This window comes from Canis lupus, chromosome 7, assembly GCF_003254725.2.
Source record: "Canis lupus dingo isolate Sandy chromosome 7, ASM325472v2, whole genome shotgun sequence".
NCBI classification, from domain to species: Eukaryota; Metazoa; Chordata; class Mammalia; order Carnivora; family Canidae; genus Canis; species Canis lupus.
Window position 1 is genome coordinate 38,110,723 of NC_064249.1, and position 11,058 is coordinate 38,121,780.

Consider the following 11,058-nt stretch of genomic DNA (forward strand, 5'->3'; position numbering starts at 1 on the left):
CGCCAACTCAGTCCATCCCCACCAAGAGGTACTCCAGGCTCTCTTTGGATGCTTCCCAAGACAAGGAACTCATTATCTTACAAAGCAGACATCGGCTTGCTGAGCAGCTCCCATGAAAGCTCTCCATCTCCCACTGGCCCTGCCTCTGGGTCTCAGGAGTGAGTCCTCTATGGCCTATACTATGAGCTCCCCACTGTCCTCAGAGGTGTAGACTGCTACACGGTGGCCCAGGGACCCATGCCTCCCAGGATCATGGCCTGCAAGTTCCCCTGGCTCATGACTCCCAGTCTGGCCATGTAACCTGCTTTGGCCACTAGGATATTAGCTGGCATGAGGCCTGACAAGCCCTCACAAACTGGGGTTTGCTCCTTAGAAAGTCCCTTCTCGAATGCCAGCTGCCATGCTGGGGACTCAAGGTAGGGGTTGAATGGTGCAAGGCCATGTGTGAGGGGGTGGGGAGATGAGAAGCCACCATGCCCATGCCAGCCACAGGTGGGCCCCAGTGGGACACCAGTGCTTGAGTCACCCCAGCAACCACCCGACTGGGCCCAGCCAGCCTACAGAATCAGAAGAAATAATAAATTGTTATTTTAACCCACTGCATTTCAAAGTGGGTTGTTTTGCTGTGATAGATACTACTGAAAAGCACTGATAGGCTTTTTCTAGGAGCAAGTTTCCGGATCGTATGGCCGGCTGAGCATTTTCAACCCAGGTCAGCCACTTGCAAAGAAAACAGATCAGCTGGCTCAGCTGGGAGGGAGGTGACGTCTTTACTGGGAACACTGGGAGCCCTGCCACTTAAAATTTGAATCTGAAGAAGCCAGTCAGAGATGGGGAGGATGTGGGAGCTGTTGGCTTAAGCAAGTCAGAGAGGCCTGGCCGGTTGACAGATTATCCAGAACAGCTTGGTTCTCTGCACCAAATGGAATTATGGTTCAGTTCAAGTTCTTTGCCGCTTCTAAATTACTTCTTATTTTATTACCCTACAAACTGCCAGCCAGACATGCGTGAATGCTGTTTTGGATATTCTGGTTGTTCCCCAGAACTGTGAGGGTTCAAATCATGCACCATCCCCAGGGGTTTGGGAAGAGATGCTGTTTCTTTCAAAAAAAAAAAAAAAGAAGAAGAAGAAGAAGAAGGAGGAGGAGGAGGAGGAGGAGGAAGAGGTGGTTTGGGTACATTTTTGTGGTAATGGATTCAGAAGTAAAAACACAGCAAGATCAGTGGAGGTCTGTAAGAGCATCGTGAACAGGGAGATTTAGTGTGAAATGTTCTGGAAAGAACATTGGCCCAGCCTCCAGAAGCATGCTTGGAGCACCCACAGCCCCTACCTCCCTGGAGCTCAGTGTTGATGAGGAGAGTGGGACAGGTGAGCCAACAGGTGCCAGGTGGTACAACAACCAGTGAGTCTCAGGCCAGAGCAGGACCTAGGGGAAGCTCTGTCTGAGTGGAGAGCTAATGGGCCAATAGAGCAATCCAAAAGGGAGGAAGGACACTGAGTGGAAGAGTTTACTTGTTCCTGATTCGTATGTGTCCATCTCTTCATCCTTAAAATTAGAGAACCATCTTATTCCGGTGGGCAGCATCTGGCTAAGAGACGGCATTTCCCAGCCCCCCTCGTGGCTAATAGCGAATGAGATATACATGGAAGTGTATAGGGTTTCTTAGAAGGAGTCCTGTCTCACCTAAGAGATGCAGCCTGGTTCCTCCATTTTCCCGCCTTGAACATGGACCCGATGGCCTGAACTCCAGCAGCCATTTTGTACCGCGAAGTGAACCTCAGGAGGGAAGCTAACTGCCAAGAACGACAGGGCAGAAAGCTGAAAGGAGCCTGCGTCCGGGGCAGCCGTGGAGCAGCACCAGCCCTGGAGAGCCTTCCTTCCAGCTGCTTTCACATGTGAAAGGGTAAAGGTCGCATTTAAACTACCTGTGTGGCTGGGAGCCTGCCTCTCTCTCTCTCTCTCTCTCTCTGTGTGTCTCTCATGAATAAATAAATAAAATCTTTTAAAAAATAATAACAAAATATTAACCACCTGTGTGTTGGTGTTGTCATGTACGGCTACACCCAGCCCCGACTGATACAGCCTCCTGTGCGGGGGCCCAGCGGGGAGAGAGCCCGAGGAGTGGTCCTCTGTCCACAGAGTGTGAGTGTCCACAGAGGGGGGTGAGGAGCCAGAGAGGGAGGTGGGATCACACTGGAGCTCTCGGGCCAACAGGGCGCAGTGGGGCCTGGAAATTGCTGGCCCTGATGAAAGGGTTTTATTTTGTTTTTTGGGTTTTTTTTTTTAAGATTTTATTTATTCATTGAGAGACAGAGAGAGGCAGAGACACAGTCAGAGGGAGAAGCAGGCTCCCCTCAGGGAGCCTGATGTGGGACTTAATCCCAGGACCCTGGGATCACGCCCTGAGTGGAACCCAGACGCTCAACCACTGAGCCACCCAGGTGCCCTTACTTCCAGTCTTCATGTCCCTCCTCTTCTCTGGTCCTGCAGAGTGGGTCCTGCCCACATGCTTGAGGATAGTAAACCTTGTGATGGAGGGGTCCTGGTCTCACTCCTGGATCTAAAGAAAATGCATCTATTTTTCCCCTTACAAGGATCTTATGTTAGTGTTTTATAGATACCTGTTATCAAAGAACTTGACCTGTATTCCTTAGAAAATTTTTAGCATGAATCATGTTCAAATTTATCAAAAATAAATCTATTGCATAGACTGAGCTGATTAGATGGCTTTTCCCCTTTAGTCTGCTACTAGGGTAAAGTTATATCTGCAGTTTTCTGGTGTTGAACTGTCCCAAACTTCCAGGATAAACCTAACTTACATGTAGTGTATTATTTAATGCTGTGTTGGTGTTTTATTTACCAATATTTTATTTTATTTTTTTTTTATTTATTTTTTTTTTATTTACCAATATTTTATTTAGTGTTTTTGTATCTATATTCTTGAGTGAGATGGGCCCATAATTTTCCTTCTGATAAAGTCTTTGGGTTTAGTGTCAGCGGAGGAAGGTACTAGCATTCAGCTTTAATCTCTTTGCACAGAAATCCCTGAAAGCTCGTTTTCTAAGAAGATTTTATTTATTTATTCATGAGAGACACAGAGAGAGGTAGAGACATAGCAGAGGGAGAAGCAGGCTTCCCTGTAAGGAGCCTGATATGGGACTCGATTCCGAGACCCAAGGATCATGCTCCGAGCCAAAGGCAGACGCTCAACTGCTGAGCCACCCAGGCATCCCTCATTTTTAATAAATAATCAATGACAGCTGGTGAGGAGTGCTTTGTTTCCCTAAGCATTTAAATATCAAGTCCTTAAAACTTATTTTTGTAGCATATTCTTGTGGGTCGACATCATAGTCACCAAAATGTAAAAATCTGTCTTATTTTTTTTTTTAGATTTTATCTATTCAAGAGAAAAGAGAGAGAGCATGAGTTAGGGGAGGGCAGAGGGAGAGGAAGAAGCGACTCGGCACTGAGCAGGGAGCCCAACACGGGACTCAATCCCAGGACCCCGAGATCATGACCTGAGCCCAGAGCAGACGCTTAACCACTGAGGCACCTAGGTACCCTCTGTCTTGTTTCTTTAAAAAGGCCTGGGGAGTACCTGGGGGGCTCAGCAGTTGAGCGTTTGCCTTCGGCAAACGAGAATCCCACATAGGGCTTCTCGCAGGGAGCCTGCTTCTCCCTCTGCGCATCTCTCATGAATAAATAAATAAAATGTTAAAAGAAAAAAATAAAAAGACCTGGATACGTTTCTGGTTCTATTCCCCCAGCACCTTCCCTCTTTGACTCCTCAGAGTGATCCACGGGTGTCCCACACACCTGTGAGACTTTGCCAGCACCCCACGGCCTGGCAGGTGGCTCCTGAAAGCCCAGAGCTGGCTGGATCTGACAGGTGGGTTTAGGCAAAGCGCAGAAGGCTGCCGAGTTTCTTAGGAGAAAGTTCATGTACAGCAAAGTTATCCCAAGTTGTGGGCTCCTAGGTGAAGGCGCTACGGTCATCATTGACATGCAACTTTCTCAATTTGCTTCTGAGCTGGCAACTCCGGGTGCAAGCACTCAGCACTATGTGTCCCTGCTGATAGGTGCTGCTCGGCTCGGGCGGCTCCCCGGGCAGGGCCCTGCCTCCAGCAGCTCTGCGGTCCTCCCAGCCCGGCGGCCCCAGTGAGAGGCTCCGGGAAGCCCTCCAGGCCGTGAAGTCCAAGAGCAGGAAAACACCTGCACCTGTGCCGCCTCCCGCCCTGCACCCAGGGCATTGCTGGCTTCCCTCCTCTCATCTCCAGCAGCACAAACCTAAGCCACACAGGCCACCTGATCCCCCCTGCCCGCTCCCTCGTGGAAAGCCAGGGGGCCCCATGTGCTGGCAACCAAGCCAGGCTCCGCTTGGGACTCTACACAGCGACTCAGCACGAGTCGTATCATGAGGTGGCTGGTCCCCTAGAGAGAAAGGCTTGTGCTTTTTTTCCTCTTGCCCTTTCTTTCCTTTCATACTAGAAGGAGAGAAGAAAAGAAAGTAGGAAGGAAGAGAGGAGAGAAGGGAGGAGGGAGGGAAATGACAGAGGAGAGAAACATGGGAAAGTTTTAAAAAGAGAGAAATTTGGGACACCTGGGGGGCTTAGTTGATAAACATCTGACTCTTGGGGCACCTGGGTGGCTCAGTGGTTGAGTGTCTGCCTTTGACTCAGGTCATGATCCTGGACTCCTGGAATAGAGTCCTGTATGGGGGTCCCTGCAAGGAGCCTGCTCCTCTCTCTGCCTGTGTCTCTGCTTCTCTCTGTGTCTCTCATGAATAAATACATTTTTAAAAAATCTGACTCTTGATATTTGGCTCAGGTCATAATCTTAGGGTCATGAGATGGAGCCCTGCATCAGGCTCTGCCCTCAATGGGGAGTCTGCTTGGGATTCTCTCTCTGCCCTTCCCCCTGCTCACACACGAATTCTCTCTCTCTAGCCCTCTAAAAGAAGAGAGAAAGAGAAATAACCCATGGTTCTTCTACTCAGAGACAGCTGGTATTAATACTTGAAGGAACAGGGGTGCCTGGGCAGCTCAATCACTTAAGTACCTGCCTTCTGCTCAGGTTATGATCCTGGGGTCCCTGCTTGGTGGGAAGTCTGCTTCTTCCTCTGCCTCTGTGAGCTCTCTGACTCTCTCTCTCAAATAAATAAATAAAATCTTTTAAGAAAATATTTGGAGGAACAATCATGCCTCACCTAATGTCTTTTAATTTTTCCCAATTAAGAAAATAGAAGTAAATAAACAGGGCTTCAACAAAATGGCCATCATCAACACAGAAGCAATCCCAGTAAAAGAACTGGCCTCCTGCCATCCTGGGGCACCTGGGTGGCTCAGTGGTTGAGCATCTGTCTTTGGCTCAGGTCATGACCCCAGGGTCCTGGGATTGGGTTCCGCATCGAGCTCCCTGCATAGAGCCTCCTTTTCCCTCTGCCTATATCGCTGCCTCTCTCTGTGTGTCTCTCATGAGTAAATAAATTAAAAATTAAAAAATTAAAAATAAAATCTTTAAAAAAAAAAAAAAGAACTGTACTCTTTAACCTGGTATCAGAATTCTCCCCCAAAATAGCTCTCTTGAACTACTTGTAGGGGGTGGGGTGGGGAGAGGCCCCCTCTCTCTGTCTTATACTTTCAAAACCAGCTCTTTAATATCTGTAATTCTCCCCGGTCACATTCGTATCTGAGAGATGATAAATGTATTATGCAGCGTCTCCAGCAGCCTCACAAAGGGAAGGGACGAGTCAAAAACCAATGTGGCAGATTGGAGACAGTGGCAAATCCTTGCATCCGCCAGAAGTCTCATGTTGAAGTCCTAACTCTCAGCATCCCAGGACACAACTGGTTTGGAGACAGGGCCTTTAAAGAGATGATTCAGTCCAAATGAGGTCAAGAGGGTAGGCCCTCCTCCAGTGTGAAGGGCCCCTGGAGGAGGAGGGAATCTGGGCCCCAGGGAGAGACACCAGGAACGTGAGGACACAGGGGAGAGACCATGTCAGAAGGGATTCATCTGTAAGGCAAGGAGAGAGGCTCAGAAGAAACCAAGCCTGCTGGCTCCCTGGACTTGGCCTTCCAATCTCTGGAACTGTGAGGAAGTGAATTGCTGTCATTAGGTGTTTTGTTATGGCTGCTCTAGCGGATCGTATGCTGGCTGTGCAGCCCTGGGCAAGTCACTCAGCCTTTCTGAATCTCTCCTATCCATCTGCAGCCTGGGTCATCACAAAGATGAGTACCCATGGGCAACACCATGATCTCCAGTATACATTAAGTGATCAGTGCAAGGTGCAGAGTCATGCAACTAGAATGCTTCCCTCTGCATTTAAAAAAAAAAAAAGTTTTGATTATCTACTGCTGCATAACATAACAAACCATCCCAAAACTTAGTGGCTCAGCACATCAACAAAGATTAATTCTCTCTCATGAACCTATGGTGCTGCTGGCATCAGATGGTGGTGGGGCTAGACCAGCCAAGGTGACTCACACACATGCCTGGTGCCTTGGCAAGGAGGGCTGGGAGGCTGGGGCCTCTCTGTCTCCACACGGCTAGCTTGGGCTTTCACACTTGGCAGCTGAATCCTAAATCCCAAGGGTGAGCTTACCAAGGAGGAAATGAAAGTTGCCAGTTGGCAGAGCATCCCTTGCCCTCATTCTATTGGTTAAAGCAGCCACAGAACCAACCCAGGTCAAAGGGGAAGAGAAATACTGGGAAGAGTGACAATATGAATACATACTTGCTTATGGTTTTTTTTAAATTAATGAATAGATAAACTAAATAATAAAAATCACTTGTGTTAGTAAAAGTTACCTAAGCAGGGTGAGAGAGCAGGATGCAGGAGCTAGAGATGGAAGCCAGACTTCTCAGAATATATCCTGTTATATAGTTTTGACTTTGAATCTATAATTTCAAAAACTAAACATGGCAATATACCTAAAACTAACATAACACTGTATGTTAATATTGCTTGAATAAAAAACTAAAAGTGGAAAAAATGGCAAAAAAAAAAAAAAAAACAAGTCTTAAGAATTGAAAACAGGTGGGGCACCTGTGTGGCATAGACAGTTGAGCATCTGACTCTTGGTTTTGGCTCAGGTTGTGATCTCAGGGTCATGGGATTCAGCCCTACGTCTGCTTGAGATTCTCTCTCCCTTTGCCCCTCTCATTCATGTTCTCTCACACTCTCTCTAAAATAAGTAAATATTTTTTTAAAAAATTAAAAACAGGGGCACCTGGCTGGCTCAGTTAGGGAAATGTGCAACTCTTGATCTCAAGGTTGTGAGTTCAAGCCCCATACTGGGAGTAGAGATTACTTTTAAAAATTCTTTAATTTAAAAAAACTGATGGGACACCCAGGTGGCTAACCATTTTAGCGCCTGCCTTTGGCCCAGGGCATGTTTTTGGAGAACCGGGATCGAGTCCCATGTCAGGTTCCCTGCATGGAGCCTGCTCCTCCCTCTGCCTATGTCTCTGCCTCTCTCTCTGTGTCTCTCATAAATAAATAAATAAAATCTTTTTAAAAAATGAAAATTAAAAAGTTAAAAAACTGAAAACAAAAGGAAAGAAATTTACCTCACTGCTTATCAAGTCACTAGCTTAATAACACAGAGAAAATAATTATTCAGATGACTTTAGAATGTGGAATTACAATTATACAGTCTTGGTGGCATATATTCTAAGGACAAAACAGACCACAAAGAAATTTTATACTGTACTCAGCAATCTTACTGTTAGCCCAATATGCATATAGCTATTTTGAAACTATTATAGTTATATTGTGGAACAAGTCAAACAAGCAATTGTGTTGAATTCATTAAAAACCAAGCTGATTTTCAGCAAAGAGAAAAGAAATGAAAACATAAATTCAACAAAGTTAAGTAAAGAGCCTGTAATCTTACATTTGAATTGGAAATAATCACTATGAACTCATAATTTTTCCTTTAAAAAATATGAGAATAAAACCATTATATTTGAATTAAATTGGCATACATTTCAAAACCAAACAAAATCTATGATGGTAGAAATCAGGCAGATAGTCTTCCTTGTGAGGAGATAGTGCCTGGGAGGGGAGATTAGGGGACTTTCCAGGTACTCATCATCTATCTCATGATCTGGATACTGATTAAAGAAACATTCTCACTCTATGTGAAAAGTCATCAAGTTTAATGTTTATGATTTATTCACTTTCCTGTTAGAGGTGCTTTGCTTCAATGAAAAGTTTAATTGAAAACAAATAAAACCGTGGGCTCCAAGTGCTGTCAGGTCTGCAGGTAATGATGACCCAGCAGCAGTAACGACCACCAGTAACTAGCTCAGGTTCTCTAAATACCATTTTCTCCCAGAGTAATGCAGGTTCCTTGGAGAAACTGCCAATTCTAGGTCTGGGGCAGGAAATGCCCAAGAGGAGCTTGGGGTACTGTGTTGTACCTGAAAAAAAGGAAGCCCTGTGTTCACATCAGAAGGGCAGAATATGTACCTACCAACCTGAGCAGAGACGATCTGAACAACACAAAACAATAATAATTGCAGTAGATTGGAGGTGTCACATATATAAAAACCTGATTGTCCAAATGTTACCAGGTCAAATTCAAGGCTGCTAGGGTAAATCTTCACTCTGAAAATTGACTAAAAGGAGAGAAATGTTTCTTCATAAAAGGTTACCTCAGATAACAAATTGGAAGAAATGATAGAATGGAAAAATCATTATTTTGTAACCTACAAGGAAATCATGAATCTAAGCTGCCTAAGCCCATCTCGCAGGTATGACCTGAAGCCACTTGACGAGACAAATCGGACCCTGTGCCTCCTGCTGGGATGCGGGATTTGACCAAGTAACATTTGGGCACACAAGTTTTTATATGTGTGATGCCTCCACTGATCAACACACCCCTTCCTCCAGGAGATCTGTCCCCAGTCTTCATACAGCTCTGCCTAAGTAACACTCAGAGAAAGTATGAAACATGGAAGAACAAGTCAAATGACATCATAAGGAAGCATTCATTCCAAATCAGAATACATTCTACAGGGCAGATAGCCCAGGGTCTCTAAGTAAGGAAAGTAAAAAAGTGGAGGGGTCCAAGGACACTTAACGAGGGAATGAATCTGCAGACCTTGGGTGGCTGCTGATTGGGACAAATCAGCTGGTTTAGATAATTGCATAATATAATGGCAGAAGTTAATTTATGCTAGTATGATAATGATACGATGTTATATCTTAACACAAGAACATATAAAATCAGTTCAAAATGACTAAGATCATTTATGATCAAAATGTCATGACATCTAGGATTCTTTTTTTACAAATATTGTTTATCTTTTTTAAAGATTTTATTTATCCATTCATGAGAAACAAAGACAAACAGGCAGAGGGAGAAGCAGACTCCATGCAGAGAGCCCGACATAGGACTCGACCCCCGGTCTCCAGGATCAGGCCCTGGGCTGAAGGCGGTGCTAAACCACCGAGCCACCACCGGGGCTGCCAGACATCTAGGATTTCTTTAAAATACTCCAGTAAACAGGGACGCCTGGGTGGCTCAGTCGGTTGGGTGTATGACTCTTGGTTTTGGCTCAGGTCATAATCTCAGGGTTGTGAGATCAAGCCCTGTATTGGGCCCTGGGCTCAGTGCAGAGTCTGCTTGAGATTCTCTCTCTGCTTCTTCTCCCCTTCCCCACCGCTCATGCACACTCTCTCTCCGTAAACAAATAAAATCTTTAAAATAAATAAAATAAAATATTCCAGGAAACAAATGAGCAAGCAGCCAAGTGGGCAGAACAGAGGAAACAGGATTGGCCATGAGTTCGGAGATGGATACACAGGGGTTCCTTACTATTCTCTCTTTTGTGTGTAGGTATGTTTCAACTTTTCTCATGAGAAAAAAGAGGTGATGTAGATACAGCGGTAAGTTCCATCATCTGGAAGAGCAAGGCAGCTTCCGGATTCTGGATCTAGGATGGAGATGGCAGCCTCCTGCATTGGTGCCCAGGGGCGGGGCTCAGCTCTGGACATCCTCCAGCCCAGGACACGACCAACCAACCCCAGAGGGCAGGGCATGGGGGAGGGGGACCGTGAAGGAGACTAAGTGCCCCAGAGGGTGATGGGTAAAGCACTGAACTGACTGACCACTCATGTGAACCTCTCTCTCTCTCTATCTCATACACACGCACACACACATAGATTGCTTATATTGATGACATGATACTCTACATAGAAAACCCAAAAGCCTCCACCCCAAGATTGCTAGAATTCATACAGCAATTTGGTTGCGTGGCAGGATACAAAACCAATGCCCAGAAATCAGTGGCATTTCTATACACTAACAATGAGACTGAAGAAAGAGAAATTAAGGAGTCAATCCCATTTACAATTGCACCCAAAAGCATAAGATACCTAGGAATAAACCTAACCAAAGAGGTAAAGGATCTATACCCTAAAAACTATAGAACACTTCTGAAAGAAATTGAGGAAGACACAAAGAGATGGAAAAATATTCCATGCTCATGGATTGGCAGAATTAATATTGTGAAAATGTCAATGTTACCCAGGGCAATTTACACGTTTAATGCAATCCCTATCAAAATACCATGGACTTTCTTCAGAGAGTTGGAACAAATTATTTTAAGATTTGTGTGGAATCAGAAAAGACCCAAAATAGCCAGGGGAATTTTAAAAAGAAAACCATGTCTGAGGGCATCACAATGCCAGATTTCAGGTTGTACTACAAAGCTGTGGTCATCAAGACAGTGTGGTACTGGCACAAAAACAGACACATAGATCAATGGAACAGAATAGAGAACCCAGAAGTGGACCCTCAACTTTATGGTCAACTAATATTCGATAAAGGAGGAAAGACTATCCATTGGAAGAAAGTCTCTTCAATAAATGTTGCTGGGGAAATTGGACATCCACATGCAGAAGAATGAAACTAGACCACTCTCTTGCACCATACACAAAGATAAACTCAAAATGGATGAAAGATCTAAATGTGAGACAAGAGTCCATCAAAATCCTAGAGAAGAATACAGGCAACACCCTTTTTGAACTCGGCCACAGTAACTT

The 11,058-nt window shown here is 45.2% G+C and overlaps 1 long non-coding RNA gene across 1 annotated transcript; it reads right to left on the minus strand.

The window, feature by feature from the left end:
- Positions 1 to 8,150: 8,150 nt before the first annotated feature.
- LOC112648339 (uncharacterized) lies at positions 8,151 to 8,978 on the minus strand. The gene is made up of 2 exons (XR_003128937.1): positions 8,890 to 8,978; positions 8,151 to 8,429 (listed from the first exon to the last, which is right to left on the minus strand). It is a non-coding gene; the product is annotated as an uncharacterized LOC112648339 (long non-coding RNA).
- Between the last annotated feature and the right edge of the window lie 2,080 nt (positions 8,979 to 11,058).